Genomic DNA, 25,731 nt, shown 5'->3' with positions numbered 1-25,731 from the left:
CCGCTTTCACTGCCACCCTTCTGGCAGTGGACCCGACCCCATCGTTGTTTCCCGTTTGTGTTTGTGTAATTAAGTTAAAAGATTTGGGTCAAAAGTGGGACAAATACACTGCTCAATGCAAAATTGGCAACAGTCGTGACTGCTTTGACAGAAATGTGATTGTGGAAAATATTGCTATTTGGTTTAGCATTGTATACAGTCCTGGAGTGTGGTCTCAGCTGTAGTAGTATTTTAGAGGATTAGCAGTGATATTGTGGTCGGCTTAATGCTAATGTTGATATTTTAAATAGTATGCATATGATTGTGTTTCCGTGTGCATCGACTGTGTAGAGCAGCTTTATTATTCTTTACAGCAGCTCCACAGCCATGCACTGATGGATGGGGTGCTCTTTACTTTACTGATGTACTGTGATCAATGCTGATGCAAGGAAAGAGTGTGTGGGAGAGAGTGAGAGAGAAGCAGAATAGAAATAGAGGGAGAGAGAGGTAATGTGCTGCCTCTGCACATCTCCCTCTCCCTGCCAGTCTTTTTTGCATTAATCCTCTCCTCTCTCCGTGAGTTTCCCACTCTGTTGATCCTGCCGGTATCTGCATATGCTGCACTCTCACCAACATCATCGCCTTATCTGAAATGACACAGTGTTTCCTTGCATAGCATATGCTACACGGGACAACTTTCAGCAGATTACTAGATTAAAGATTAGGTGGGAGGTTGAGTGTGTGAGAAACGTGTGTGTTTATGCATATCCCTTTCCAGCACAGGTATTTAAAGAGGACAGAAAACATGCTGCTCTCACTGTCCAGCCTCATGTTCCCTAAATGTGGCTAAGAGGCTTTTATTTTTTGTCTTTTGCTGTTGTGAGTTAAATAAAACAGCAGTAATGCAGCTTCACTAATCCTCTCACACAACTAATCCTAGCAGAACACCACTGTAAATACTCTGTGGGCTGCATTAAAGCAAAAATCACTCAATCCCTCGCTGAGCGTTTTATGCTTATTTTGGTTCAGATTAATAGAAATTATTATATTTTTCAACCACGAGAGAGATGTCCCTTAAATAAATGGGCTTCTTCTCTGGCTTTTGCTACTTTCTGTGTGGCATTTGTGGGATTTCAAAGTATCTTTGTACAGAGGAGTGCTTTGGCTAGAACATACAGTACAGACTACGAGAATAAATCAGTGCTCTACTTATGTTTAGGAGAGCCAGAAATATTAATTGAGTTGACCTGTTTGTTTACTGCTTTTAACACGGGTTAAATCTGTATATGCGGATCATTTGATGATAGTGTGGGCTGCTTGAAACGTAATGATGTATCTCAAAAGAAGATGACCATGACTTGAGTTTGCACATCTTTGAAAACAGTGATTTGCTCTTTAGATCCTTACTTGTATTTTTATCAATACCAACATTTACACATTTCATTTAACTCAATTTGTGTTTTATGTTACATATACATTATTTGAACCCTAACAAACTCATTTATCCTCTCTTCACTATGTTGAACAGTGGCCTCTCTCTCTACCAACAAGCATCTCCATCGCTATCCTCCTACCCAAACAACATACTGTACTAATTCACCAAAGACGGGTAAACTTGTCTATGACTTAGCGACATTTGGGATCAAATTAAGTTGTGTGCCAACTGTGTACAAAAATGTAATTACGAAGACATGTGAAGAGCAAGGAAACCTAATTAATCATGGAATGCCTCCTTGATAATTAAGAAAAGGTTTCCCCTTCAATATTTTAATCAACTAATTTCTGTAGAATTGTAATTACAGATAAGACTTCAAAATTCCAGTGTTTTGTGTTTTTGTTTTTAAGTGTTTCTCACAAAGCCCACAATATTGAGATCCCAAAAGATAAAATTCTTAAATGTGTGAAAAAGATGTGGATAGAGGAGGGGTAAAAACAAACATAACAGCTGCTTGTGCTCACAAATATATAAATAAGCAATATAGCCCACAGCTCCCCTCGGATCCCTTGAAGCAAAACTTGCAGATTGTAACTTACAGAAACAAATACAAATGCTATTGTGAAGGAAACTGTGAAGTGTGTATCAAATACATATGTGCAATTGTATTTATTTTCTTGAAATGAAACACTACCACCGAGTTCTTTAATATCTTCCCTTGTGGGTCGGAAGTGAATTATACAAGCTGCCTGAAGCAAGTACAGGATATTTGCTGTGCTGCAACAGCTTTGGTGTGATTTAGTTTAACAAAAAATAAATGTTTCCATTCTCCGACGATGTGAGGCTATGAGATTCAAAGGGATATGCAAAAACAGAAAGTTATTTTGGCCTTTTGTAAAAGCTTTGCACACCCACACAGCTGTCAAAACCTTTGATTCCTCAAATTTCAATGTTATCTCATCTTAACTCTGCACTTGGACAATTCATTCTAAAAACTTTGAATGAGTTGCGCGAGTTCAAAGTTTCTACTTGTGAACTCGCGCAAATCCATTATCCTCAACCTTATAAAGAAGCATTTGTCTTATGTCACACAGCAACTAACCCTAACCCAACAACTATAGACAACACATGTATTTGATTTTTAATAACACAATATCAAGTAAAACCTGATCTCCATGTAGACTGAGTATGTTGCTAATGTCATTAGGTGGCTAGTTATGGTTCACACATTACATTACATTACATTAGATTGCATTTAGCTGACGCTTTTATCCAAAGCGACTTACAATAAGTGCGTTCGACCAACAAAATACAAACTTGAAGAAAACAGAATCTTATAAGTACATCAGGTTTCATAGAGCAAAAACATTTCAAGTGCTACTCAACTGGCTTTAGGTAAGCCAGTCCTTTATTAGTATATAAGTGCTTTGTTAATAGTTCTATTGCTCGAAGTGGAGTCGAAAGAGATGAGTTTTCAGTCGGCGCCGGAAGGTGTGTAAGCTTTCTGCTGTCCTGATGTCAATGGGGAGCTCATTCCACCATTTTGGAGCCAGGATAGCAAACCCACGTGTTTTTGCTGATGGGAACTTGGGTCCCCTTCGCAGTGAGGGTGCAGCGAGCCGTTTGGTTGATGCAGAGCGGAGTGCACGTGCTGGGGTGTACGGTTTAACCATGTCCTGGATGTAGGAAGGGCCATATCCATTCACAGCATGGTACGCAAGTACCATTGTCTTGAAGTGGATTCTAGCAGTTACCGGAAGCCAGTGGAGGGAGCGGAGGAGCGGCGTGGTGTGGGAGAATTTAGGAAGGTTGAAGACTAGACGAGCCGCTGCATTCTGGATGAGCTGCAGAGGTCGGATGGCACATGCAGGTAGACCAGCCAGGAGGGAGTTGCAGTAGTCTAGGCGTGAGATGACGGGAGCCTGGACCAGAACCTGCGTCGCTTTCTGGGTCAGCTGGGGACGTATCTTCCTGATGTTGTAGAGCGTGTATCTGCAGCAGCGGGTTGTATCAGCGATGTTTGCAGTGAAGGACAGTTTGTTATCTAGGGTCACACCCAGATTCCTTGCAGTCTGAGTCGGGGAAACAATGGAGGTGCCGATGTTGATTGTTAGGTCAAGAGTGGGACAATCTTTTCCTGGAAGGAAAAGCAGTTCAGTCTTGTCAAGGTTGAGCTTGAGGTGATGAGCAGACATCCACTGAGAGATGTCAGCTAGACAAGCAGAGATGCGTGCGACGACCTGGGTCTCTGAGCGGGGAAAGGACAGAATTAATTGGGTGTCGTCAGCGTAGCAGTGGTATGAAAAACCATGCGGGCTAATGACAGATCCGAGCGAGTTTGTGTACAAGGAGAAGAGGAGGGGACCAAGAACAGAGCCCTGAGGGACCCCTTAGTTAATTGACAAGGGTCGGACTCGGACCCCCTCCAAGTAACCCTGTAGGTGCGGTCTTTGAGGTATGAGGTGATGAGGGAAAGTGCAGAGCCTGAAACTCCAATTTCTTGGAGAGTGTGAAGGAGGATCTGATGATTCACCGTGTCAAATGCAGCAGACAGGTCCAAAAGGATGATGACAGAGGAGAGGGAGGCTGCTTTAGCAGTGTGCAGTTCCTCAGTGACAGCAAGGAGGGCAGTTTCCTAACAACACAAGTTATCTTATCTGAATCCCACGCACACTTATCCTTTTCTGTTTTATAAATGCAAGAAGGACGCACTGTTGAAAGTTCAAATTTGTGCACACTTGCCCTAAAAACATTTGCATTAAAGTGCAACAGAAGAGTCACGGAGATGTAAGTACTGTAAAGGACCTTATGCCCACGCCGTCCTGATTAGGGATCTAATCAGGTGAATAAAGTGTGGGTGTAAAAAGGGCATATGGTGCCTTTAAAGGGTCCTGCACACCTACACAGGTGTTATCAATTACCCTGGCTAATTATTTTTTATTTACTTGCACTATTTTTTCTGTTTTATTGTGTTGCACTGTTGGTGGAGCCTGTGACCCAAGATTTTCATCAACATAACTACACTGTAGCTATGTACCTATGACAAATAAAAGCCTTGAACCTTGAAATAGTCTACCATGATGGCTTGTGATAGCAGGAAAAGCAGGTAGGACTCATTTTGATAACAATGGCTCTGTTCCAATCATTTCCTCCGTATAGCCCAAATGTAGTAGTAAGGTTTCCTTTCCACAGAGCCCTTACAGAGAGGTACCATCCCTTCAACACAAACTCTCATCTCCCTCACACCATTTACAGTCAGAGCAGGCTGTGCTCTTTCCCCCTCTCATTCCTTCACGTTGCCTTCATCTAGACTCCCTCTTTCTTCTCATCTTTCCACCTCTGGCTCTGCTGCCAGCCAGCCTCAGACAGACCAGGGTTTCCCTTTCATTTGGTAGTGAGGGATGGGATGAGGGAGAGAGAAAAGCAAGAGAGGAGAGGAGTGGAAGGATGTAATGATCTGTCCTGATGAATGCAGTTAGAGAGAAAGTGCTGACGCAAAGAAAGAGGCCTTAAGAAGAGATGGGCAAAACGCACCAATCACTGAGCTTATCAGATCACCTGTCAATGTCCAATGGCCAATGGAGTGTTTGAAATATGACCCGACCATCATTATGAAACAGAGTGGTTTAGCTATTATATCTAAAATAATTTAGGATGAGGCTTCAGTTGTTTGTTGTATCTGGATGATATTAAACATGATTTTAAAGAAAGCTTAAACTAGTTTCATATGCTCAAGGCTGCATACATTAGGACAGACATAAGCAGGGAGCTCTTTAAACAAAAACGCTCCTCGTCTTTTCTCAAGGTGCTGATTCATGTGTACCACAATTTTATTTTTGTGAAATGTTAACTTTAACCAGGAACAATGCATCTTTGCATCATGGAAAAAGGGACTATGTTTCCTTTAAACAGCCAATAATGATACATGTGTCCCATGCTTCTTTAAGTTTCAATAACTTTAACATTAGTATTAATCATAAGAAAGGGACCAAATAAAAAATACAATGTATTGACAAGGTTGTTAGATTAATCGATGTTGATTTACAGTATTTTCTTGTCAAAAACACTTCTGTATAAAAATGTATTCATTGATGAAATGCAAAGCTCAACAGCCTCCATGGCTTTGTTGGCCGGAAACCATAAATTGCAGTGTGTTATGTTTAAGTAAATATCAGGATAAAAAAGTTACAGAAGGAGTATTTGTACATCCCCAACACATCAGATACATATTTGAGAGCATTGTCAACAACTGGCTAGCTTTCAAAAGTGATCTGCCATATTTATAAGTGCTGGGTCATACCAGAGAGTGGCACGATGAAAGAATTCCATGCATTCATGAAACATGTTGTGATGAAAGCTTTGGGACTGCTTGTAGAAAGGGCAGAGGTAACCGTTGATTATGGCCAGTTTTGTTCATGGTCAAATGTTCACAAAGAGCAAAGCTCTGTTGGTGTTGCTTACCTTTTGGCATTGAATTATAAAAATGGATGGTGAAACGCAGCTGATTTGACTAGGACTTTTACCGTTTTCTTTATTCCCTTAAAAGGTCAAAACTATGAAGAAGATTTCCAATTGGTCAACAGTGTGATTTCAAAGTCAAAGTTCAACGCCATTAAAGTCTACTCCAAAGCAGTGGCGGCGCCAGAGATTTTCTTTTGGGGGTGCTGTGGGGTAGCTTGACGTATCACAGAGGGTGCTCAAACATTTAGGGTTTTCCCTTAATCTACTGGGCGCTACAGTTGAATTTGCTACTGCTACACTCCGCACACGCACATACACAGTATACTTGTTACAATGAAGGCTCGATAATCAGCTCACGGCATATAGGTGTAAGCAGGGGTAAAGTGCTATTTTTACAAGTGGGGGGTGGACCTAATATACTCTAGGGGGGGTCCGAGAGCAAGCTCCCCCGGGAAGATATATATTTTTTAATATTGAAGTTAAAAGCATCAATCTGGTGCACTTTGAGAGCAAAATTAAGAGATCTATGGATACATCTCTCAACACCCATATGAAACAGAACTGTAAACAGATTTTCTTTTTCTTTATGGATATTTTACAAATCACTCCCCTTTTAACCTGTATTCTTGTTTTACTGTCATATAGTATTTCATACCTGTTTTTCATTTATTCTCTTATTGTTTTATAACTATAATGATCATATGTAGGTGTGCCTCGGAAATAATTGTTTACATAAATCGTGACCAAACCGTTTGAGACCCACTGAGATAACTTAGACTAAGTAAACTATCTAAACACTCAGAGAGTCCTTTAGCTCACCTGAGTCCCTCAGTCTGACAGGAGAGGACATTCCCTTCACCTCGTTGTAGAAACAGCTCCTTATATCCGTTAGTGCAGCTAGCTAACCAGATGCTAACAACACGGTCCCTGGCACGGTGTGCTCTCTCTCTCTCGCTCGCTTAATCACACTAAATGCGCGCCTGCCACACACACACACACACACACACACACACACACACACACACACACACACACACACACACACACACACACACACACACACACACACACACACACACACACACACACACACACACACACACACACACACACACACACACACACAGAGCCGAACTTGAATGAAACACAGAGACCCAGAAGTACTTGTTCTGTACTGTGGCATATTATTTTCGAATCAATCATTTTCAAATTATGAATTTCACACATAAAAAAAAAAGACACATGCATTTATTGGGGGTGCTTGGGGGGTGCTATGGCTATCCTAGGGGGAGCTTCAGCGCCCCCCTGGCGCCGCCTATGCTCCAAAGTAGCAGACACATATCTTTTACTAAACAGATCCATTATTTGCAGTGAAACAATTAAAATTAGTTTATTTTGGTCTGAAATGTCACCGTCATAAATACTGAAGCCCTTACAGGACTCAGTCTGTGCATAAGAGTAGGCTGTAAACAGGAAGAATGTAATCTGTCCGGAAAATGAGGCGGCCGTATGTCATTATTCATCACTTGTTATTGCATCTGTAGGCCAACAACACAAGCATACATCAAAAGGTGCCTTTGTGATGGTGGATAAGCACTAAATGTGACTTTGAAATGACTGATTTGACTGTAAACTTCAACCTTTTTTAAAAATCCTTAGCAGTCTTTCATCATGCTTCGAACTGCGGGGCCACATCTAAAGGAATTTAATCTATAGTTTTAGCACCAAACATTATGATAATTTTTTTTCTACAGGATAAAACATACTAACATTTCCAAAGAAGCTGTGAGAACCACTAACCTCAGACAAAAAAGGATAACATAAACATAATGTGCTCTGTGTTGACCGGTGGTGTAACATATGGGGAGTATTCGGTCTTTCACAGAGTTAGGGTAACAAGGTAGCAAGCTATTTATCTAGATCTGTGAAAGGACACCTCTACAACAGAGTAACATAAACAACGACCATAACTCACACACGTGCACTTGTACACCTGGCAACCTGTTAGAGTGAAATACGCAGAGACTGGCGGTTACGAGTGTCCGTCCTTATTCCTTTGACAGGCACAGAATCCAGACAGAATGAAATCATCATCAACACGGCTGCAGCGCTATAGATCTCTCCTCTCTGTTCGCTGACTGACAAAGAGAAAACCGGAGGAGGGTGGTGTTTGGATTCAACTCAATCATTGTGTTTCTGTGTCTATACTGGTTTGCCAGAATGACACAGAGAAGAGAGAGACTGAGAGGCAGAGGCAGAAAGAAAGAGAGCTCCAGTCGGAGAAAGGAAAATAGGCTGACATGGCTCTGAGCTCCCCCACAACTATGCACATTAGAAACTGTAGGAGGGGAAAGAAGATGCAAATCCTCCCATGCACTGGATGGGTTTATAAATTCAGGGAAAGAGTGGGGGAAGGAGGGAGACAGAAATACAGATGAGTAAGGAGACCTGGACATCCCCCGGGGTCTTGTGAAAAGTCACCTCCAGTCAGCAGTGAACAACACACACACACCAAGAAGTACCCTGCTGAGACCAAGAGAGCTATATCAGTGGTTTATGTGCGAAACACACACACACACACACACACACACACACACACACACACACACACACACACACACACACACACACACACACACACACACACACACACACACACACACACACACACACACACACACACACACACACACACACACACACACACACACACACACACACACACACACACACACACCATCACAGGTTAATGGCTGAGTGGCAATGCTGTGTTAATACATCTGAGCATATTAACAATTTATACGCAATTCAACGCCCTAATATCTCGCCTGAAGCACAAATTAGTACAAATGGTCTGCTGTGGGGTGTAAGGGATGGTGGTGGCGGGTTACTGGTGTGTCACAACACGCCATGTGTCACCAGGCCCGTCTTATCGCATGAGCTAATATCTTGTGTGATGTAGCAGAAGGACAGTGGTGGTGGTGTGTGGGAGATAATTTCCCTCTCAGTGCTGCATTAAAACTGCATAGAGATCAGCGACGGAGAACCAGAGGCGTGGTTTTGGAGAGGAGAAGACAATTTGGCACAAGCTGTGCGGATGATTAGTGCAGGGGGGGTGGGTGGTGGTGGGTGGAGCTTGTTACAGATGGAGTGGTTCAGCAGGCGGCTCATCACATCCTTAATGACACAATTGTCACTTTGTTAAGGTAAAAAGGAAAAAGTCAGTGACAGAGGAGTAAATGTAATAAGAAAACCATTGCTAGGAGTTTTTCCAGCTGTTTTTGTTTTCTATGCAAACTCACAAGACTATCTGTGAATGGGTTGGGTGGTTTTTGGCAAGCATGTTCTTCGACAGAGATGACTCCCTCTGTATGGACGTCCACTATATTTAGCTTTTCCTTTCAAATAAAAATTCTGATAAGCCAGATGCCATTTTTCTTTACCCATGACCGCTGTGGTCAGTCAGTTATTCAGGGTCGCTGAGCTGAGGGAGAGTGTGTGTCAGGACTGGAGAAATTGTGCTGAGTAAAGCAGCTTCGGCATGCAGTCTGTGCTCTACCTGCTGTTTTTCTGAGCAAAGGCACTTTTGTGGCTGATGATTTGTTTTTGACTTCTCAAAAAGGTACAACAATGCTATTTAATGGTATCACTACATTTAGTTCCTTCAGGTTTCATTCACAATTCCACTTTTTTACCGATTTGCTACATACATATAAGCATTTGGGTCAAAATTACAATGATTTTAACAATTGTTATGGTCTTTTTTTCTTATTTTGTCAAACGAGACACAGTATGCTTCTATATTTCATCTTTGTAAACACTTAACCGACAGCTGGTCTAACATTAATTATTATTATTATTATTGTTATTACAATAACAATGTATGAAATGACAACCATCAGAGATTCACACCCGCAGCTCGCCTCAACCTTAGAGTGAGTTAGAGTTTTAAATGAAATACGGGAGTATTTTTCATCTAAAGATGCAGATATTTCCCTCAAGGGTTGGTAGAAACCAGACACTAGCTAGATGTAAAAATCAGTACATTTAATTAAACAGTTGTTATAGTGTCTAAATTATAATCTTAGAAGGAGCAGATCCGCAAACATGTTTTTTTACATTGATTTGTTTCCATTTTGGTAAGCAAAGGAAAACATATCCTGCTGAGAAAAGCTCTAAATGTGTCATTCTGGAGGGCAATTACAAATAACGTGTTTTGATGTTGCATTTAGACGACTTTTTACTATGCCATTTTGAAAAGAAAGCCAGTACTGACCATAAAGACAAGCTGCAAGACATGTTTAGCAGCCTTTTTTCAATCTTGAGCTGTTGCAAGTACATGTTATGTTTTCATGTTTACTTCATTGGGCAGAACATGTAAAAATCATATGATGCAACCATGCTGCGGGGCCAAGTGTGTGATTTTCATTGTTCTGTTGTCAGTCGCGGTATTATAGTGTTTTTGGTGCTTTAGAAACTAGGGAACATTAGCAAAACTCGTAAGCATGTGGAATAAAAAGATTAATTCCTGCTCTAGCAAGTTGCTCTGATGTTGTCAATTCTTAGTAATTAGTAACAGTTGTTTGGAGCTCTGTGAATAAATGAAGGCAGAACTTGAAATGTATACATATCTGCTTTTCTCCAGGCTATCCAAGTGGAAAATAGACTAAACTTAGCTTGTCTCTAATTTCAGTTTTGCCTAAAACACATTCATAAGCATTCATTATTTTGTAAAACCAAGAAAACAAGATTACGGTATTATTTTTGTAGGCATATTACTCAGTACAATGTGAGCTGTACTGATCCTGATATAAACCATGTTCTTCAACGTGCACATGCCCTGGACGACTGCCATGCTTGCTTTTCATCTTCTTCTAGCTAGTGTTTTTACAGTATACAGTCTATGGTTTTTACCCTACTGGTCCCAAGGGTTATAATAACAGAGTGGGACATTAGCTTTTGAAAGGAGCCAAGCTGCTCTGGGGGTTGACATTGATCAGTCTGGCAAACGTACACACACACACACACACACACACACACACACACACACACACACACACACACACACACACACACACACACACACACACACACACACACACACACACACACACACACACACACACACACACACACACACACACACACACACACACACACACACACACACACACACACACACACACACACACACGCACGCACACACAATATGAGTATAGAGACATTTAATACAGATGTGTATGTTATATCAAAGAGGAATTCATGGAGGAAAGACAACATATACAGTTCTTCCAGACAGTACCTTTACCTGTTCTTATGTACCATTTTAAGAATAACTGAGGAGAAATGGGGTGGCAGCAGATGAAAGAGGGGTGGGATGAAGATAGAATAGAATAGAGAACAGGGTTGAGTAAAAGAGAAGACCGTCATGGTCCAATGTGTGTGCCTCGCTTTCTCTCAATGCAAATTTTCTTGGCAGGTTCTTAAACAGAATTTTTTTTGCTCTGTGTTTACGATTCATAACGAATGGTGCCATCTCAGAGGCCAATGTCATCTAATTATTAACACAAATGCATGGACGTACATGCACGGATGGGCACACACACATGCACTGAGAAATGTACATTGTAGTCTAATTAACTTGGCAAGCAGTCTGAACTGAATATCCATTTCAAAATATGCTCTTTGTGAAAAGAACACGAAGGGCCTTGGGGAAATACTTAAATATTTACTCGTGCACTAAATCTGTGATGAATATAGGGCATCTATATGCACCATGGATAAAAAGTGTCATTTGAAGCACCTTTTCTACTGTGTTAGTTATGTAGGACTGACCACAAGGTCAATTCTCAGCTTCAAAAGTATGACAGGGGCATTTCAATCAGAGCATTGTATAACCAGTACCCACACAAATTAAAAAAACAGAGGCATGTTTATCTCACTGGTACGCCTAATCCATCATGCCAGTAATTGATGAAGGAATGTCTGCCAACACACTCTCTAGGCATTAAATGCACATCTACAAAGGTGTTTGTTTATAAAAAGAGCCAACATCAATCAACATCAGTACATGTTTCATTTATTGACTACAAAAGTATTACAATGTCCCCTTACAATGGCTGCTTTTGTTTGTTTTTATAGCAGTAATGTGGCTGCTTTATAGAGTCACTACAACATTGGTATGTGTTAAATGATAAAAAAATCCAAAAACTGAGGTGTGTTATTTTTGATCAAAGCTACAGACAAAGAACACACTGTTTGACTAAAAAGGTTGTTCCACCTTCCTACAGTGTGTGCCTTTACCACATATTATGTAAGCATTGGTCTCTGTCTCCAGCTGGCTTACTGCCCATCGATGTAAATCACACCTAAAGCATTAACATATCAGTATCAGTATCTTAATATGACCCGAGTCATTTGTAAATGTGTTTCTTATTTAGAGTGGCTTCTGCTGTAATGAATGTCTGTGGCAAAAACCCTTTCGAGGCACCATAGAGATACATGAGCTGACATTTAAGCTGTGAACACTTCCTGGGATCTTGACATACATAAAGGATTTGGGATTTCTCAATTTCCCATCCAAGTGGAGGCAGAAAACACAACATTAAAAGAGAGTGGAAAAACAGTTAGCCAAAGATAGGCTTTCTACCAAAGAGTGGTCCTGCAAAAATAATGGTGATGAAAGTGTAGATTGGTGACATTGTGACTTCTTGCTGGGTGTCCTACGACCAACCAATGGGTGTGTGAGAGAGAAGTGTTGTGAATGACATTTCAAAGAAGTACCCTGCTGAGACCAAGAGAGCTATATAAGTGGTTTATGTGCGAAACACACACACACACACACACACACACACACACACACACACACACACACACACACACACACACACACACACACACACACACACACACACACACACACACACACACACACACACACACACACACACACACACACACACACACACACACACACACACACACACAGACAGACAGACAGACAGACAGACAGACAGACAGACAGACACACACACACACACACACATACCATGTATACATCACTTCAGGGGACATTACATTGACTTACTCCTCTGACATCATTACCAAAAACAAAAACAACGCACGTGCCTTGTTTGCTACCGTCGACAGACTAACTAACCCCCCAGTGTCAGTAGCCTCTGAAATTCTATCCACCAGGGCGTGCAATGATTTTGCCTCCTTCTTCACTGACAAAATCCAGAAAATCAGACAAGCAGTCAGTGCCTCTGCATCAGGAACAGCAAATGTGTTGTCTCTGTGTCCACTTAACATAAATTCAAACACCATGACACAATTCCATCAGATTAATGATAAAAACCTAGAGGACATTATACAACTTCTGAAATCCTCCTCCTGCTGCCTTGATTACATTACATTGCATTTAGCTGACGCTTTTATCCAAAGCGACTTACAATAAGTACATTCGACCAGGAAGACACAACCTTGAAGAAAACAGAATCATATAAGTACATCAGGTTTCATAGTGCCAAGCATTTCAAGTGCTACTCAAGTGGCTATAGATAAGCCAGTCCTTTATTAGTATATAAGTGCTCTGTTAGCAGTTCTTCGTTAGTAATTCTATCGCTCAAGGTGGAGTCGAAAGAGATGAGTTTTCAGTCTGCGCCGGAAGGTGTGTAAGCTTTCTGCTGTCCTGATGTCAATGGGGAGCTCATTCCACCATTTTGGAGCCAGGATAGCAAACCCACATGTTTTTGCTGATGGGAACTTGGGTCCCCCTCGCAGCGAGGGTGCAGCGAGTCGTTTGGCTGATGCAGAGCGTAGTGCACGCGCTGGGGTGTACAGTTTAAACATGTCCTGGATGTAGGAAGGGCCAGATCCATTCACAGCATGGTACGCAAGTACCAGTGTCTTGAAGTGGATTCTAGCAGTTACCGGAAGCCAATGAAGGGAGCGGAGGAGCGGAGTGGTGTGGGAACATTTAGGAAGGTTGAAGACCAGACGAGCCGCTGCATTCTGGATGAGCTGCAGAGGTCGGATGGCACATGCAGGTAGACCAGCCAGGAGGGAGTTGCAGTAGTCTATTGATATTATTCCAACAGGATTTTTCAAAGATGTTTTGCCTTGCATGGCCTCAGATCTACTTCATATAGTAAACAAATCTCTTCACTCAGGTATTTTTCCACAGGCCCTGAAAACTGCAGTCATTAAATCGCTCTTAAAAAAGAATAATCTACACCAGGGGTGCCCACACTTTTTTGGCTGGTGAGCTACTTTTGAAATGACCAGCTCACCGAGGTCTATCAACCAAAAATAAAATCCCAAATTGCAAGGGTTGCTGAATAACACGTTTTATTTATACATGGGATAATAGGGCTGCAACAAACGACTAATTTGATAACCGATTAATCTATTGATTAATGAAACGATGAATCGACTATTCGGACTATTACTGTATGCCTTGCACAATTTCTCAAATGCTCTTATTTAGCCATCAACTTTTAGATTTAGCTTGAGGTTGTTTTAGGCATGTGGAAACTAACAATGAAGACAATAAAGATGAATACTTGATTCAAAAATACATATATTATTAAATTAACTAAACACATTTTGAACAAAATTAACATTGCTTTTTATTTAAATAAAATAAATTGTTTGTTTGTTTGTAGCCTTTATTTAACCAGGTGAAAGCCCCTTGAGATCAAAAGATCTCTTTCTCAAGGGTGACCTGCAAAAAATAATAATATTTCACATCAAAAGAAACAACAATGTTTTAACAAATCGTATTAAATAATCTGATGACAGAACTGTAAACAGAATAGCTGAAACTTTAACAAAATAAAGAGTATCTCTGTTACCTCTCATCATTAACCCATGTTTGTATAATTGTGTTAACTCCGTGTGGTGCTGCTAGCATACAGAACACCTGACGTGGAAACGTTACTCGTGGATGGGGGGGCTACAGAGCTACTAGAAAGACAGTCGAAGCCGGTGCATTCCTCCGTCTGAATGTGGAGCACTTTTGCTAAATTTTTCGACAAATTGCTCATGTTACCGCCCTTACATGCTAAACACTCTTGGCAAGGAGCATTGTCCACCTCAAGACGGGTAACATTTAACCACACATTGGAGAGCTTCTCTCCGCCATCTCCTCCGTGTGTGTGTTGCTGCATGTAGCAGCCGCGTGTGTGTAAACTGCCCCGCCCCCTCGCACACAGACGGGAGAGAGATCTCGTCTGGATTGGAAAGGTCGAAAATACACCGACCATAGACGCATTTGTTTGTCTTTTTGCATGTTAGAAACGAGTTGGCGACACTAAGACTGCGAGATAATGTTTGTGTAGCAATAATACATGACCTTTCTCTTTCTCAACTCGCTACTCGGAGGGAAGTCACTGTCATATGTCTTTGGCAGAGCGACGCTTGCGTTACAAATAAGGCAAATAACCTTTGAATGTGACATCACAAACAAATATTCTTCCTCCCATTCTGGGTGGAAGTGGTATGTTTTTAGCTTTTTGCTCGGTCCCGCACTCATTTTGTTGTTTGTCTCTTTAACTTAATTTTTTTATTTTTTATGAATGACTCGCGATCTACCAGCATTGCCCCGTACTGGGCACCTCTGATCTAGATGTTTCAGTAATGAACAATTACAGGCCCATATCAAACCTCCCATTTCTAGGTAAAATCATTGAAAAAGTAGTTTTTCAACAGTTGAGTAATTTCTTGCATTTAAATAACTGTTTTGATGTGTTCCAGTCTTAACCTAATCCTAAACCTAAACCTAACCAGGTCTTCACCCTAAAATGAATGATTCCCCTCATGGGGACCTCCAATTTGTCGCCATAAGGGAGGCGAGTCCCCACACGTGACTGTGTAAACAGATTTAGGTCCCCACAAGTATAGTAATGCTACTGTAGGCAAGACACACACACACACACACACACACACACACACACACACACACACACACACACACACACACACACACACACACACACACACACACACACACACACACACACACACACACACACAGCTGGTTGTTCAGGCAATCTGTCCATCTGCTAGTCTGTCAGCTGCACATCATCTTTACTAAATGGGGTTAACAGCCACTGATGTGTTAAGAGGGGCCCGGATAACACGTCCTCATGCCATGGAGAGACATGGCAGGGGGCTTAAGGCCCTGACACACCAACCCGATTTTGGGAGTCAGAGGCCGTCAGAGGCTGTCGGGCATTCGCGGCGCCGTAGTCAGGTTGGTGTGTCCCGCACCGTCGACCGTGACACGCCTTATTTGGACTGCCAGACCCGATGCATGGCCGATTCAACATGTTGAATCGGCCATGCATCGGGTCTGGCAGTCGGACCAAATAATCACTCTGATTGGCTGTTCAGCTCGCAAATCAGTGCATGAGAAGCCAAGCGGAAGTGAGGGATGTAAACAAACGATTTAAGAAGGCACACACAGACTGCTATTCATTTTCATCTCATCATGGCGATCTGGAATGATGCAAACGAAGACCTGCTCATCACCTTGATCCAGGAGAGGCCAGCTCTGTATGATATTACGGAGAAAAGATACTCTTCTTCTTCTCTGTCTTCCGGTTGTTGCCTCTTTTGAATGACGAATACACACTACCGCCGCCTGCTGGTAAGGAGAATTATTGCCATTCATGCACTGAAGTCGGTGCGGTGTGTTCCCGTGCGACACATGGCCAAAACGCAGGAGAACACGGCCAGGCAACAGCCGACTTCAGCGTCGGCTAGTCCTCTGGTGACTGCTTGGTGTGTCAGGGCCTTTAGAGAGGGAGAGAGATCTAATCGGTGTGAGAAAGACCCAAGGTAAGAGAGGTAGAACACATCAGTGTAGAAATTCTCTGATATAGGGCCTGTGATTGAGGATAATGGTTTGCTACCCTGCTGTGCTTGCTACACAGAGCTAAGAGCAATGGAGAGCAGAGGAAACATGAGAGAGAGATTGAGAAAAGGTGGGGTCATTTATGAAATAGCAGAAGGATGAGTTGAGATGGATGAAGGAAATGATGATGAGCTGGAGAGCAAAAATGGATGGGGTGAAAAATGATTGTAGAGGAAGATGGCCGCCACTTATGAAATAAAAAGAGGGTTGCAGCGTATGTATCGCTGAACTGGAAGCTTTTTTTGTGTATTTTAGCATCATTAGTTTTCACACAAGCAACACACACTATGTGCTATGTGCGTAAATGCTTTGTATTCATTTGTGTGAGTGTCCTTCTGCAGATGCCATGTGGTGAGTAATGCCTAGTTTAACTGAGTATGTACCAGAGTTTATTGGAGTCTGCGACCCCCTGCCTGACTCACTATCTGGCACATTGGTAATTAATAACATTTTAGCGCAACACAGCCTCAAACCGTTGACATTTTCGGCTAGAGAGTGCGATACACACTGTAGACACCCATGCCTTCGCCAAACTGTTTCCTTGTGAGTATTAGTCACAGTCTTGATTTCACTCCTCAGTCCTTTTTTGCTCCATATTAAATAATTTTGTTATATTTAAAATCATATGATGATAGATTTTAGGGTGTTCTAATACAGTCATCTTAGAAGGATATTTTCACCAAACAACAGCGTTAAGTCATGTTTGAATGTTAGTTTACTACAATATTGCCAACATCATCGGCAGCTTTCTGCACTTCTAGAAGCTCAGACAAAGGTTCTTCCTGTTTTTCACTCTGCAAGTAAAAATAGTGGAGGAGGCGAGATAAAGAGTCAAAAGAAAACATCAGGTACATGTTGTCTGCCAATGCCTGCTTACTTTTCAATTACTGATGTTAAGTCCATCTCCTACTTTCTGGTGTGGGAACATGAAAAACCAAAAAAGGAAATTACTTAAACTATCAAATCTAAAATGATGCACATCTCCATTCAGGTTTATAATGCTCTCTATTGCAAACTAGCGAGGTCTGAAACAAATTTCCCAAAAATAATTTGAGTGCTCAATGTCAAATTCAACATATCCAGCACAGATCTATCTATATAATGGACCCATTGAGATGTATGTTCAGAGTAAACCTACATGAGCTCACATTATGAGCAAAAACAAATACTGCCAGTTTCTATATTGTCAGATTCGAAATCTGTAGTTTTCTTTAACAAATATAGTTTAATGATATAGTATTTTTTATTTATTTAAAAGGTTGATTAAGAGGATCAAAACCACAAGTAGACCTCATAAACACATTATGCATTTCGTCAAAAACACAAATAGCAGCAATCACAACAATTATAATAATTAAGCTGTTTCTGTCATAGTCTGCTCCATCATTCACCAGTAGTTTTCCATTCACCTGTCTCACCTGTTTTCCACACCCACTCGTTAACTCACTCTCTTTCTCTTCTGCACCCATTAGCTTCTGCCAGTATTTAAACTCGCACCTGACACACACTCTTTGCCAGATTGTACTTTGCCTCATGCTTGTCTCTCCCGCGTTCAACACTAGATTGCCTACCCGGTTCCGACCCTGCCTGTCCCCGACCTGCCTGCTCTGCCTGTTTCCTGATCCTGCCTGTCCCTCGACTATCCTGCCTGGCCTGTTATCCGACCCTGCCTGTATCCACGCTGACCGCCTCGCTTACTCCCTGACCCTCTGCCTGTCCCTGACTCACCTTCTGCCCGCTGTCCTCCGGTGCGTTATACTGCCCGGTTGGTATTCCTCCGATCCAGTGGAATCTCCAATAAAGGATATTACCAATTCTCCTTGGTTTCTCGAGTGCTGCATTTGGGTTCTCCATAAGACTGTGACAGAACAATCTGGCCAGAACATGGACCCAGCGCACTCCTCTTCACCAAGAGACCGTTTCGAGAGAGTTGAGGACGCTCTCCAGAGGCAGGAAGCCTCGATAGCCGCCCTGGCCACCGAGGCTCATCATGCTACATCTTCACATGACCAGACGCTAACCTATTTAGCTGCGCAGCTACAGCAGCTAACGGCTACTGTGCAGCAGCTAGTGGCAGGAGTGGCCGCTCCAGCGCCTCTTCCTATGCCGTCGACACCCGCTTCTGCATCACCTCTGATGGGATTTACCCCGGAGCCTCGGGTGGGAACTCCGGAGCGCTACGCCGGGGAACCGGAGGGCTGCAGCCCGTTTCTTACGAACTGTTCTATCCTGTTTGCACTGCAGCCACACACTTTCGCTTCTGAAGCTGCTCGTGTGGCGTTCACGGTCAATCATTTGACTGGGAAAGCCCGACTGTGGGGCACAGCGGAATGGGAGCAACAAACACCCGCCTGCTCTTCGTTCCCCGCTTTTTCTGCGGAGCTGCGCAAGGTGTTTGGACCCGTGTCTGTGGGTCCAGACGCTGCAGGAGGACTATTGAACCTGAGCCAGGGTAATGGATCTATAGTGGATTATGCCATTGAGTTTCGCACCCGGAGCCGCCTCAGCAACTGGAATTCTGCAGCCCAGTGTGACGCCTATCTGCGTGGATTGGCGGATTACATCAAAGATGAGCTTGTGTCGTTTGATTTGCCCAATTCACTGGATGGGTTGATTGAACTGACTTCCCGCATGGATCGGCGCATCCAGACACGGAGACGGGAGCGACGATCGGCGGAAGTTCAACATGCCTGGGCGCCCCGACGTCCGAGTTTGGCTGCGACTCCTCACCTCACTCCAGAGCCGCAACCAGGGGGGGATAAGCCCATGCAAGTGGGTCGCACCAACCTCACTTTGGAGGAACGTGAGCATCGCAGACGTCGTAACCTGTGTCTCTACTGCGGCCGGGCCGGCCATTTCGTTTCTCACTGCCCGGTAAAAGGCAAGGCTCAGCAGTAATGGGGAACATACTGGTGAGCCAAACCCCTGGATTTGTTCCCACTCAGAGACCATTGAGCCACGCCAGGTTGCTATTGCCGGATAGCTCTCAGGCTCTTGCAGTTTTTATTGACTCTGGTTCGGACGCGAGTATTATGGATGAAGAGCTTATGCTGCAGTTGGGTATAGACCGGGTTCCCTTATCTCGCCCAGTTCCAGCCAATGCCTTAGACGGTCACCTGCTGGGGACAGTGACTCATCAGACTGTACCCGTTCACATGCTCCTGTCTGGGAACCATCACGAGACTATTCAGTTTCATGTTCTCCGGTCTCCACATATCCCGCTTATCCTGGGTTACCCATGGCTCCGCCGCCACAACCCTAACATTGACTGGGAGACGGGAGCCATTTTGGGATGGAGCCCCTCTTGTCATCAGATCTGTCTGAAACAGGCTGCCGCGCCTCAACGCTCGGGGAACCCCAGCCAAGTTCTGGATGTTACAGGAGTTCCACCGGAATATCTGGACTTCAAGGAAGTATTCAGCAAGTCGAGGGCTACTTCCCTACCACCACACCGGCCCTACGACTGTGCCATCGACCTGCATCCCGGCACCAGCCCTCCCAGGGGTCGATTGTACTCCCTGTCTGCTCCGGAAAGAGTTTCCATGGAGACTTATATCAATGACGCTCTGGCGGCTGGGATTATTCGCCCGTCCTCATCACCTGCTGGAGCAGGGTTCTTCTTTGTAGAGAAGAAAGACAAGACCCTAAGGCCCTGTATCGACTTTCGGGGTCTTAATAACATTACAATCAAGAATCGATACCCACTGCCTCTTATCTCTTCTGCATTTGAGTTGTTGCAGGGAGCAACCATATTCACGAAGCTGGACTTGCGTAACGCGTACCACTTGGTACGTATTCGCGAGGGGGATGAGTGGAAGACCGCCTTCAACACCACCTCGGGGCACTACGAGTACCTAGTCATGCCTTTTGGGCTTACCAACGCCCCTGCAGTATTCCAGGCGTTGGTAAATGATGTGCTCCGAGACATGTTGGACCGACACGTGTTTGTTTACTTGGATGACATCCTGATCTTTTCCAAGACACTGAAAGAACACGTGCACCACGTCCAGGCGGTTCTCAGGAGATTACTCGAGAACTCGCTGTTTGTTAAAACGGAGAAGTGCGAGTTTCACACATCCTCTGTCTCTTTTCTGGGATACATCGTGGGACAAGGGAGCATCGAGATGGATCCTGCCAAGGTTGATGCAGTCACTTCCTGGCCGGTTCCAGATTCCCGGAAGCGGCTACAACAGTTCCTCGGGTTCGCCAACTTCTACCGGAGGTTCATTCGTGGATACAGTACCTTGGCCGCTCCTCTCACAGCCCTGACCTCCTCTAAGGTCATGTTCCAGTGGTCCTCCTCGGCTGAGGAGGCATTCCAGAACCTTAAGGCGAGGTTCACCTCCGGCCCCATCCTCCGAGTACCCGATCCTGTAAGACAGTTTGTTTTGGAGGTGGATGCTTCTGATATGGGGGTGGGAGCCATCCTGTCTCAGCGAGCAATGGACAGCCAAAAACTCCATCCCTGTGCTTTCTTTTCAAAGCGTTTGACTCCAGCGGAAAGGAATTATGATGTGGGAAACCGGGAGCTGCTAGCAGTGAAGTTGGCTCTGGAGGAGTGGCGTCACTGGCTCGAGGGGACCAGTCAACCTTTCCTGGTGTGGACCGACCACAAGAATTTGGAGTACATCCGGTCGGCCCGCAGACTGAATTCCCGACAGGCTAGATGGGCCCTTTTCTTCACTAGGTTCAATTTCTCCCTCTCCTACCGCCCTGGTTCTCGGAACATTAAGGCTGACGCTCTTTCTCGTCAGTTTGGAGAGGGAGGTAACATTCCCAGGGGCTTGGACACCATCCTTCCGACTTCTCAGCTCGTCGCCGCCCTCATCTGGGAGGTGGAGGAGAGGGTCAAGGCTGCCCAGCAGGACCAGCCGGGACCCAGTGCCTGTCCTCCGAACCGCCTGCTCGTTCCGCAGACGTTGAGGTCTGATGTTCTCCAGTTGGCTCATAACTCCAGACTCACCTGCCATCCTGGGATCCAACGCACATGGGAGGTAGTCCAGCAAAGGTTCTGGTGGGCAACACTTAAGGAGGACACCAGGGAATTTGTTAATGCCTGCCCCGTTTGCAATCAGAACAAGTCTTCTCACCAAGCTCCTGCTGGTCTCCTACGACCTCTGCCTATCCCTCATCGCCCCTGGTCTCACATTTCTTTGGACTTTGTTACTGGTCTGCCACCGTCCAACGGACACACTGCCATCTTGACGGTGGTAGACCGATTCAGTAAGATGGCTCATTTTGTGCCGATACCCAAGCTCCCCTCAGCTAAAGAGACGGCAGAGCTGGTCCTGCTCCATGTGTTCCGGCTCCATGGGCTGCCTACTGATGTGGTTTCCGATCGTGGTCCTCAATTTACCTCGGTGTTCTGGAGGGAATTCTGCACGCTCCTTGGGGCCACGGTCAGTCTGTCATCCGGTTTCCATCCGCAGTCCAACGGTCAGACAGAAAGAAAGAACCAGGAGATGGAGACAACCTTACGATGTATAGTCTCCAAGAACCCAGCGGCCTGGGCTAAACAGCTGCTCTGGGTCGAGTACGCCCACAACACTCTGGTCAGTTCGGCCACCAAGCTGTCCCCATTTCAGTGTGCTTACGGGCTTCAACCCCCTCTGTTTCCGGCCCTGGAGAGGGAAGTTACCTGTCCGTCCGTCCAGGCTTTCATCCGTCGTTGTCGACAGACCTGGAATCAAGCCCGGAGAACTCTCGTCTGTTCGGCCAACCGGTACGCCTCCTCTGCCAACCGCCGACGTTCTGAAGCACCTGTCTACCAGGTGGGCCAAAAGGTATGGCTTTCCTCCCGGGATATTCCTTTACGGGTGGATTCAAAGAAACTTGCACCTAAATTCATTGGACCGTTTGAGATTGTCAGAATAATCAATCCCGCAGCAGTAAGGCTAAGACTGCCTCGGACTCTGCGGATCCATCCCACCTTCCACGTTTCCAGGATCAAACCTGTCCGAGAGAGTGCCTTGGTTCCTGCGATCCCTCCCCCACCACCCCCCCGGATGATTGACGGCGGGCCTACGTACACTCTCCGACGACTTCTTCGTTCCCGTCGCAGAGGAAGAGGAGTCCAGTACCTGGTGGACTGGAAGGGTTACGGCCCTGAGGAGAGGTGTTGGGTTCCAGCTCGTCATGTGTTGGACCCCCGGCTCATCAGGGAGTTCCATCGGCGTAATCCCGAGCAACCGTCTAAGACCGTCACGTTGACGGGCAGAGACACAGGGAGAGTCTCTCCTCTTACCGTCAGCTCGTCAGAGGAGGACAGCGAGGGGCAGGCTTCTGATGAAGATGCAGATTCCCACAGGGGGCAGGAGAGGAAGGCGGAAACAACTTTTTCAGATGAGTACTAATCCCACCTCCCACCTTCATCTGTAGATTAGCATTTAGGGACGTCAGGAGCCGTCCATTAAGGGGGGGGTTCTGTCATAGTCTGCTCCATCATTCACCAGTAGTTTTCCATTCACCTGTCTCACCTGTTTTCCACACCCACTCGTTAACTCACTCTCTTTCTCTTCTGCACCCATTAGCTTCTGCCAGTATTTAAACTCGCACCTGACACACACTCTTTGCCAGATTGTACTTTGCCTCATGCTTGTCTCTCCCGCGTTCAACACTAGATTGCCTACCCGGTTCCGACCCTGCCTGTCCCCGACCTGCCTGCTCTGCCTGTTTCCTGATCCTGCCTGTCCCTCGACTATCCTGCCTGGCCTGTTATCCGACCCTGCCTGTATCCACGCTGACCGCCTCGCTTACTCCCTGACCCTCTGCCTGTCCCTGACTCACCTTCTGCCCGCTGTCCTCCGGTGCGTTATACTGCCCGGTTGGTATTCCTCCGATCCAGTGGAATCTCCAATAAAGGATATTACCAATTCTCCTTGGTTTCTCAAGTGCTGCATTTGGGTTCTCCTTAAGACTGTGACAGTTTCGGTCAGTGAGGCTTCAGTGCTTAATTTCTCATGTCTTCAATGTTCTTGTCTGAGAAACTACAGTTTTAAAACCATTAGTGTCACCTTGCAGGAGTTATTGTTTAAAAGATGTCAAATTAACCTTACAGAGTAATACCTTCAAAAGGCAACAATTAGGCTGTCAATGAAAGTATGCGTATAAAAAAGGAGGCCGTCTTTCAAACAGTGCCAAAATAATCACTCAACCATTCAATCATATGTCTCCTATTCCTTTTACTTGTGGTCCATATAAAAAAAATGTACTGCCATCTATTTACATTAATTTTGTAATCAAGCATCAATTACATGTTATATTTCTCCAGTAAAGTGCTCACACACCCGCCTCATAGATACGCCCAGCTTAGTGCATCAGCGCTTTTACTAATGCTGAGTCAATTACTACTGCAGATACTGAGCCTTAAAAAGCGCCAGGGGTCTGTGTGCCTGTAGGGGTTGGAGCTGAATATAAGACAACAAGGTTGTCAAGCCAGAAAATGAAATTACAAGAAAGTCAATTCGGATGTTGCACAAAGAGAGAAGTCAGGAGTTTAAAATAAGACATATCTCAGACAAATCTGAAACTCAAAAGCCCACTAGCAATATTTAAAGGGTGAATACATAGGGCATACAAGTGTTGCAAGTAATACATGACATACTGTTGATTTGGATATTTGCCTTAGAATGAAAGGTGATACAAATGTCAAACTCAAAAAGCTTTCCCTACATTTACCCAGCTTACTAAATTATTTAATATTAAGGTTTACAAGCACTAATGTAACAGTAAGCAGGTTCATGAGTGACACAAAGGAAGCCACAGTATCAGCAGAGTCAATACAGTTCATCCTCTGGGGGAGAGAAACAAATCGAGACATTTGATGGCAAACTGATCATTAATTCGTCATTAGTACAAACCTGACATTTGGCCTGAAATCGGCGTTTGAGAAAAGGTCATGTAAAAACCCAAATTGACAGAGATTGGGTCAGAGAAATCTCCGTTCATGTGGATATTTCTTACATAGAAATGAAACTCAAAGGTGCAAAGTCACTGGGAATACCTGTCGAAGAGCCATGGGAATTGAGACCACATGTTTGGCAATCTGTAGTTGATGAGATATCTTAATGTAGACCAAAGTGTTGGACTGATGGACATACATGTGGACAGATCAATTAACTAATATCACCATCCACTAGTGCTAGTGGATCAAAAATGAAAATCAAACGGCATGAAAGAACCATGAGAGACAGACACGCAATGGGTGAGATATTAGACTGTGCTTTTCACTGAGATTTTAATTGGACTGGGCTTTGCAGGGGTGCCGCTTTGTCTTTTACTCATTAACGGAGCAAATTAAGAACTTTTCAAATCTCTGTTAGCCTGTTTAACATATTCATACATGTCTTTCAGTTCTTCATGTCTTTCAAGCTTACTTTACTTTTAAATACTCTTTGGAAAGAGTCATTGTATTGCTGCTTTAGTTTTCATTGCCACGCAGTGTGCACCCTTTGTTGTATTGTTGGCTGACTCTTTTGTAATGTAAATAGCAGTAACTTCCAACAACTGTGTGTAGAGTACACAAGACTGCGACTATTGCAACCCTCAGACTGTATAAACACTCACACAACATGCAAAGTCAACCATAGCTTAAGACATGAATCAGTATACCGTACACTGTTGTAGGTGTACACACACACGCACACGCACATGCACACGCACACACACACACACACACACACACACACACACACACACACACACACACACACACACACACACACACACACACACACACACACACACACACACACACAGTTTACTTGACAAGGCTTATTGTTTGTCCTTGACATTTTCACTTATTTGATAAAAGGCTGGTATGAAAGGGCCATGTGTTGGCATCACACATCTTCAAATGTATAGTGATTTCTTTCTTCCCTCTCTTAGCTGACTCAAGGGACTTCTGTGCTCGGGGTGGACTTGTTGTTAATTAACCACA

General features: G+C 44.2%; 1 protein-coding gene across 1 annotated transcript in view; it reads left to right on the top strand.

Moving 5' to 3' along the window:
* The window catches only part of LOC117449733 (chemokine-like protein TAFA-2), a 93,069-nt gene that overhangs the window by 52,256 nt on the left and 15,082 nt on the right, over positions 1-25,731 (top strand). The gene's annotated exons all lie outside the window — the stretch shown is intronic.

This window comes from Pseudochaenichthys georgianus, chromosome 7 (assembly GCF_902827115.2).
Source record: "Pseudochaenichthys georgianus chromosome 7, fPseGeo1.2, whole genome shotgun sequence".
Taxonomy (NCBI): Eukaryota; Metazoa; Chordata; class Actinopteri; order Perciformes; family Channichthyidae; genus Pseudochaenichthys; species Pseudochaenichthys georgianus.
Note: the sequence above shows the minus strand (reverse complement) of the source record. Positions and strands in the feature narration are given on the sequence as shown.